Below are 7883 nucleotides of genomic sequence, written 5' to 3' on the forward strand. Positions count from 1 at the left end.
ATTCCAAAAAAAAAAAAATTCGCTGTTGGCTCTAGCTAGATAAGCTGGTTCTAGTAGACTACTGGGGATACCACTGAATTAAAGAAAAACTGCTAATGGCACCTCCCCGGGTGGCTGTGAGAATCAGTAAAGATATTTTAAATGAAAATATTTTGACACATAGAAAGGTGCTAAATAAATGCAATATATTCTTACTGAGAATAATTATCAAATGGCCCAATTCAAGTATGTTAAGAAGTAAATATTTGGTTTTGGCTCTTCAGGAAAAGAAGCATGGATCAAATTGAAACAAAAATTTGAATTCTACTCGCTCCATACATACAGAGAAAATTTGATACCTAGAATTTCCCTTATCTACTGAAAAATACATAAGGTCTTTTCAAATTTCTTGAAAGTAATTGTAACTTTTTGTTCTGCTGAGTTTACCAGAAGTAGTCATTCATTATAGAATAGACAGGAAAGGGTGGAAAGGTAAAATCATAGATTTAGTTTTGGTGACCTCAGTATGAACCACCTAGCTGTATCATCTTTTTGCTTACTTTTTAGTATCTATTTATTATTATTTTAATTAACACTTGTAGTAAGTGCTCATATTTCTATATCCTTCTAACATATTAAAACACCTTATTTACCTAAAAGGTATTGATTAAACAGTTAATTAAGTATAATACGCTATTTCACTTAGGAATCACAATAACTTCTGTGGAATATGCAGAAATTGTTCACATTCTTAAGAGTTGAGAAAACCAAGACTCATAGTGGCGAAGCGATTTTCTCCAAAGTCAGAGCAGAACTTAAAAAGAACTCTGGTCACTTGTCTCCCTATCCTATAATTCGAATCATTTCCATGTTATGGCCGAAATTTAGTGTTATAGTAAGGTGGATTGTGTTGAATTGCAGAGAGCTTTTAAGGCCAACATGAAAATTTCATTAACTTTAATTGGATTATCTTTCTGATTAGAAAACCATACCATAGGTCCTGGTTAAATATATATATATATATATATATATATATATATATATATATATGTATAAACCTGGAAGAAAAGCTCTAATAACAACAACAATCACAAATCAGCTTTTTTACCCTAATACCTATGTGTTATCCATCACAAACATTTGAATGTGTTTCCTCTCACACACATACACCCAAATGTGCACACACATTATGTAATTAGCATTGTTGTTCTTATTAATTATATATCACCTTTTCTATAATCAGTATTAAACAAATATTTTATGTTGCCATATATGCTTCAAAAGCACTGTTTACATACTTACATAATTCATTGTGTAATGGTAACATAAATCAATTTAGCTGGACAGTATGTTATTTCCAATGTTTCATTATTGTAAGTAGTAACAGAATGAAAATTGTATTAAATCTTTGTCAAAACATTTGATTATTTCTTCATACTGTTTCTGGGAAAGAGACCTTAAGTCCACAGGGTATGAAATTTTAAAGGGCTCTTGGTACCTATTTCCAATTTTTTTTTTCTGAGATTTTGAACTGAATTGCCCTGCCAGCAGTCCTGTGTAGGAGGGTGTATTTCCTGAACTCTTGCCAACACAACATTTTTTCTTTTTAAATCTTGCTATTTGATAGCAAGATTATCTTTTTATCCTTTTTATCTTTTATCTTCTTAAATCTTGTTATTTGATAGTTAAAAGATCTTAGATTCTGATTTGATATTCTTTGATTACTAATAACCTTGATTTTTATATGATTTTTGTCTTTTCTATGTGTTTACCAGTTATTATTTCATTACCTTGGTTCATTTTATTTCTTTTGAGTGGCTGTTGAGTCATTTCCATTTTTCTCTCCTATTCTGAGACCTATAGAAAAGGGAGGTGATACATGATCAGATCTGTTTTCTTTTTCAACTGAACAGTGTAAAACATTTTGAACAAAACATATGGGGATAGATTTAAGCATATTTACATAGTACTAATCTCACATGTACTGCATTTCTCCCTTTTTAAATTAAATTAAATTAAATTTTTTAAGCTGCCAAGTGGCACAGACTGGCAATATACATACTCCCTAAGTTACACAACAGTCAAGCAGCTAAAGTCACGATTTATGTATGTGTGCCCAATTAGAAAAGAGGCTAGTGCCAAGATAATCATAAATTTGCCATAAACTAAAGTTTATTACCATTACACAAGAAGAGATATTGGAAGAACTTCTTTTATTTGTTCCAATTATCCTGAAAAAAGAAAAAGATTATGTGAAACACATTTCACATGAAGGTATAGGTGACATTTATTGAATGTGGGCCAGGCACATAAGCACTTCTAAATGTATCACATGTATTAACTAATTTAATCATTACAACAACCTATGACATAGTCCTTATCTTCAGCCTCATTTTATTAGGAAACTGAGGCACGCATTTGGGTGACTTTCGCAAGATGATTGAGCAAGTATAAGATTTAATCCCAAGCAGTCAGGCCCTGGACGTTATGTATGTCACCGTCTCCATTAGAAGTGGAAGATACATTTCGATTCCATGCACTCACAGTTCTATGGAAGCACAAGGGAAGTGTACTTAGTTCTGTCTTTTGGAGAAGATATCTGAGCTGAGGCTTGAAGAACCAGGGGCAGTTGGTTAGGTGAGGAAAGAGGGAAAAACAGTGCAGGGAGACGGAACGCCTCAAGCCAAAACACAGAGACATAAAATAGCTCTAGTTATTCCTTTGAGGGTTTGGTGAAACTATGAATGGTTTGGTATTTGGGTATTTTTTTGGTTTGGTATTTTGGTATGTGAAATACCAGTGCTAGGAAATGAACCCATGGTGGTAGGGAACTAACAAATTCATAGTCTGCACCTCTTGTGAATTAGCTTTGAGCCCAAAGCTGAAAATGATATCACCAAACAAGTCAGAAACGTTTTCTGCACTAAAGAGGCATGTATCAATCATACAAATAAATAAGAAATGAACAAATATAGGTTGTGGAAGATGCTATGGATGAAGCAAATAGGGAAATAGGGTGTTGGAGAGAGAACAAGCAGGAATGTGTTTTAAGCGGGGTGTCAGGGGAAAGACTAGGAACCAGTCATGAAGATCAGAACTTTCCAGATAGAAGGAACAATAAGTGTGAAAGCCCAAGATAGGAAGGAACTCCCCATGTTTTAGAAAATGAATGAAAGCCCAAGATGCTACCTCATTGTGAGCAAGGAGAAAGGTAACTGATGATAAGTCTGAGATGCAACCTCTTGTAGTTCATGGTAAGAGAGTATATTTTGTCCAAGGTGCAATAGAAAGCAATTCATAGGCTTTTCAGTCCTGGCTGTGGCTTTGTCTCATTTCTCACTCAGGCTGTCCTGGGGAGAATGGTTGAGGCAGGGGCACAAGAAGGAGCTGGGAGATCCTCAAGGAGGCTCTGGTCAGTGGTGCAGCTGAGAGAAGAGGAGGAATCCGATGTCACCATTTGGACCTTAGGCTTTCTCTCACAAGGGGTAGACTCTTTGAAGAAGATTTTTGCTGGGGAGTCATGTGATGAAATTTGGGGTTTAGATGTATTGCTTTAATTAGGTTATGGAAAAACAGCAAACAAAGTCGCTTGTCAGGAATTTTTTTTTAATATGTGTGTAAAAGTAACTACAAATCTATATGTGTGAATATAAATATGTATATTCTTTTCCCAAATGTGAATTCTTCCTGGAAATACACAGGACTCTGAAAAGACATGATAAACTGTTTGATCGTTTGACTTCTTTCTTTCCTGAGGGCTCAGGGCTCCATGGTGTACTTCCTAAATAGATTTTCAATCATCTCTAGAGAGGATTATCTAGATTTCTACTTCAGAGAGGAGCTGCTGTTATTCCATCGGAAGAAAAACACTGAAGGGAAGACATTATACATTTGTTCTCTGAGTTGCAACGGGCAACGATCCTCCTGAGCATGGCTCGCAAGGTCCTTGACAGTTGTCACCATTATCTTTCATTTGGTGATGTGGCTGGTTCCTAGAATTGCCCTATTATCCTGGACCCCCATCCCGGACCTTTGGTTAGAGGGCTTCACATGTTAAACTTGTCAGATCATTCCTTGCAGATAGCATGGTTGCCGTAGATTTTTCCATGATGAAGTACTGTTTGCTTGGAATTCTGAGCATCTGTTTTCTTGATTCTCTTTCTGTTCCAGCTTGGTATGAAGGTACAGGTGACATTTATTGAATGTGGGCCAGGCACATAAGCACTTCTAAATGTATCACATGTATTAACTAATTTAATCATTACAACAATCTATGACATAGTCCTTATCTTCAGCCCCATTTTATGGAAATCTTCAGCCCCATTTTCTGGAAGCAGAAAATAGCGTTGTGTTCACCACAGTTGTATACAGCAATAGAGGAACATTTTGCAAAGTTCAACAATCCGTATTACTCTTAAATTTGTTATCTATAGATTCAGGTGTAGCATGTATGCAGCATGATATGGTTTTTTTGTACTGGCAGATAGATGGACATGAAACCAGAGTTGGCAATGGCTTCACTTTTGTGCCAGTATTTAGTAAGATTTTTTTTAAGTTTAAAATTATTTTTAAAGTTAAAATTATTAATTTTAATTAAAATGGTAATTTGAATAACATTTTAATTTGAGTTAAATACATTTCATGAGAATATTTTTTAAGTCAAATAAAATTTTCAACTTAAATATTTTGAGTAAAAATTTAATGTTCCCTGATGATTTGATTTTTCTTTTAATTTGAATAAATGATTTTTAATATTTTAAAAAGAAATAATTTGAAAACATTTGTTAATTTTAATTTTTTACATTGTCTGCATTTTTATGGGACTATATTTCACTTTTATACCTAGAGTACAACTGTATTTAATTTTTTGCTTTTTAAGTTATTAATGGAATGAATGCAAATATGTACAAATCTTTTTTTTTACCATGTAGTGATTTTGCTGAACTGAAAGCAAGCATAGGTCATGAAATATATATATAAAATAATGTATGAATGATTTGTCTTTATTTTTTTGCTATTGTTTTTATGTTTATTTTGGTCCTTCCCCAGAAATGTTTGACAGTAATTGAAGTTAGTTGCCTTTATCATTTTGCCAAATTTTAGGTATAAAAAATCATAGCCTTACACATATATTTCAATTTTATTGTCATAAAGATTTGTTTTAAGGGTAGGAGATAGAATTGGGTATTTCACAGTTTTTAAGCTTGATTTACAATTTTTAAATATTGAGACATATGCTCTAGGGGCCTCCATCTGCAACCTTGCCCCAGGCCCGGCAAATGTTGGAGGAGGGTCTGTTGATCACAATCCCTGCTGTGTAGAGCCTTCCCAGCTGCCTGCACACCCTGCTCTCCTCTCATCCTTCCGGACTTGGCCCCCATGTTAGTATTCTGTGATCTCTCTTCCTATGCTTAGTCACTCCCTCCCAGGGTTCCCACTGTACTTTCCATGTTTTCTTATGATTCTCCATTTACTTGGGTCCATTTCCTCTACTGTGAGCTCACTGAGGCCAGGGATTTCTCAGTCATCTCAGTCTTATTAATGTTTGTCACAGAGCCTAGCTTGTAGCCTGTGCCCTCTCTAACTGTTAGATGAGGAAACAAATCCTCACCCCTATGCTCCATCTGCAGAACCACTGCATTTTCTTGTGTGTTGGGACAGAGGCATGTGCCCAAATATACATGCTCTCTCCCACATATACAGTGTGTCTGGAGTCTGCTCAAAAATAATAATGTTTGTTTGGGACGCCTGGGTGGCTCAGTTGGTTAAGCAGCTGCCTTCAGCTCAGGTCATGATCCCAGTGTCCTGGGATCGAGTTCCACATCGGGCTCCTTGCTCAGCAGGGAGCCTGCTTCTCCCTCTGCCTGTGCTGCCACTCTGTCTGCCTGTGCTCACTCTCTCCCCGCCTCTCTCTCTGATAAATAAATAAAAACTTAAAATAATAATAATGTTTGTGCTATATATGCTTTTAAAATTATGATCTGATTTCCTTTGTAGGTCAAATCCAAATGTTCCTAGTCCTACATTGAGAATGGCAGATAGAAAGTTGGCATGATCATGTGTTCTTAAGGTTGAAATCACTTGCCTTCGTTTTTTACTCCTTTTGTTTTTATTATTATTTTAAAAGCTTGAACTTCCTTTTTGTTTGCAACTCAGCTTGTTAACACTATAAAATAAAAATTTAAGAAGAAAGAGTTTGCAGTTTTGTTTAGATTTAATTCCAAGACATTTATTAAGGCAGAATCTTCAAATATGAGTATTTCAGAACTTTTCTCTAATCCAGTGAATACCAAGACTGAACCTACCTTGCTTCCCTTTGCTAGACAATTCTTTGACCAAACTTACTTTCTTATTTCCATGCCAAACAATACTGGGGCCAGGCAAAATCATTTAACTACTTGATCCAGGAAATACCTGCTACTGGAAGATAAGACTTGAACCAACTATAAGAGATTACTTATCAAGACTAACAGCTTGCTCATCAGGGCCTATTTCAAAACTCTTACCTCACTGTGCCCACCAATCCAAAACTATTATATCATAAAATCTGCAGAATCCCAACTAATATGCCTCCTTGTAAGACCTCCCGTAAAAATCACCCCATAAACCTTATAAATATCCTTCTCTGGCCCCCTCCTCACCTCAGACGCTACTAAGACTCTATCAAAGGAATAATTGTTATTGTGTTACATCTAATAAATTTAACTTTGTTTCATCAACAGCTTCTTCAGGCCATCTTTTGGGGATTCAACAGTAAAAATGTATGCCAAATATGGCATCTCAAGATTCTGGAATTGGAATAGCATACTTCTTAGGAGACCCCTTAAGCTTACTGTCTGGATCACTCTGTGATGGATGCCATGTTCCACAGTGGGCCCAAGCTACGATTTCCTTATTTTCACCCTCCAAACATCTCTTAGGAATAAGAAGTCCTTGTTTAGGAATCCTTTGCTTATCTTCTCAGATTGAAAACTCTTTTTCTTGGGGAAAAAAAAAAAAAAAAGGCATCTTGTGATGAAAAACCACTACTGTGTGTCTCTCTCTATCCTCAACAGTTTCTTTAGCAAGTATGTTACGAAGATGATCAAAAGAGGAAGATGGGTGTAGGCCTGATATGTCCATCTCTGGAGGAGTTCATACCAGGCTCCTTAAAAGACAAACTTTACCTTGGGTTACCTGTGAAAGTCTTGTGAGATCTTGACTTAGTCTTGATTGATCCATGAGAATCTGGTTCAAGGCAGGTTCTTTACTCCAATAGACTGGATGAATGTTTGTGTCATCCCAAAATTCATACGTTAAAATCCTAACCCCCAATGTGACTATATTTCAAGATAACAGCTTTTTTGGAAAAAGTTAAGATTAAATGTGGTCATAAGATAGATTCCTGATCTAGGATTAGTGTCCTTATATGAAAAGACAGGAGAGAAATTGCTTTCTGTCTAAGCCATGTGATGACACAGTGAGAAGGTGGCCATCTGCAAACCAGGAAGAGAGCTCTCACCAGGAGTCAGATTGAAGGGTATCTTGATCTTGGACTTCCTGGCCTCCAGAACTGCAAGAAAGTAAAATTTTGTTGTTTAAGGCACCAAGTATATGGTATTTTGTTATGGCAGCCTGAACTGATCAATACAGGAGCCTAAAATACAGAGAGCACAAGCAGTGTATTCAGAAGACTACTGTTTTCATGATGGTGTCTCAGTCTCATTCCATGCCCCACTGCAGTCAGAGATACCAGTGAATGACAGGCTAAGGGGAACTCTGGGGATGTTGTGCTGGGTCAAGGTCTTTGAACTCCTGGATCTCAGCAGACCTTTTGGAATTTTGTTTCTAACATGTATTTACACTATAATTCATTTATTTGTCCGTTTCAGTGGCATAATGTTGCCAAAGATCATTTAGAATTA

The 7883-nt window shown here is 36.0% G+C and overlaps 1 long non-coding RNA gene across 2 annotated transcripts in view; it reads left to right on the plus strand.

Annotated features, from left to right (window-relative positions):
- The window catches only part of LOC131809436 (uncharacterized), a 40045-nt gene extending 33041 nt beyond the window's left edge, over positions 1 to 7004 (plus strand). For both annotated transcript variants that reach the window (XR_009345174.1, XR_009345176.1), the window contains one exon: positions 6702 to 7004. This is a non-coding gene — a long non-coding RNA (uncharacterized LOC131809436). The remainder of the gene's footprint in view (positions 1 to 6701) is intronic.
- Positions 7005 to 7883: the final 879 nt, after the last annotated feature.

This window comes from Mustela lutreola, chromosome 10, assembly GCF_030435805.1.
Source record: "Mustela lutreola isolate mMusLut2 chromosome 10, mMusLut2.pri, whole genome shotgun sequence".
Classification (NCBI taxonomy): domain Eukaryota; kingdom Metazoa; phylum Chordata; class Mammalia; order Carnivora; family Mustelidae; genus Mustela; species Mustela lutreola.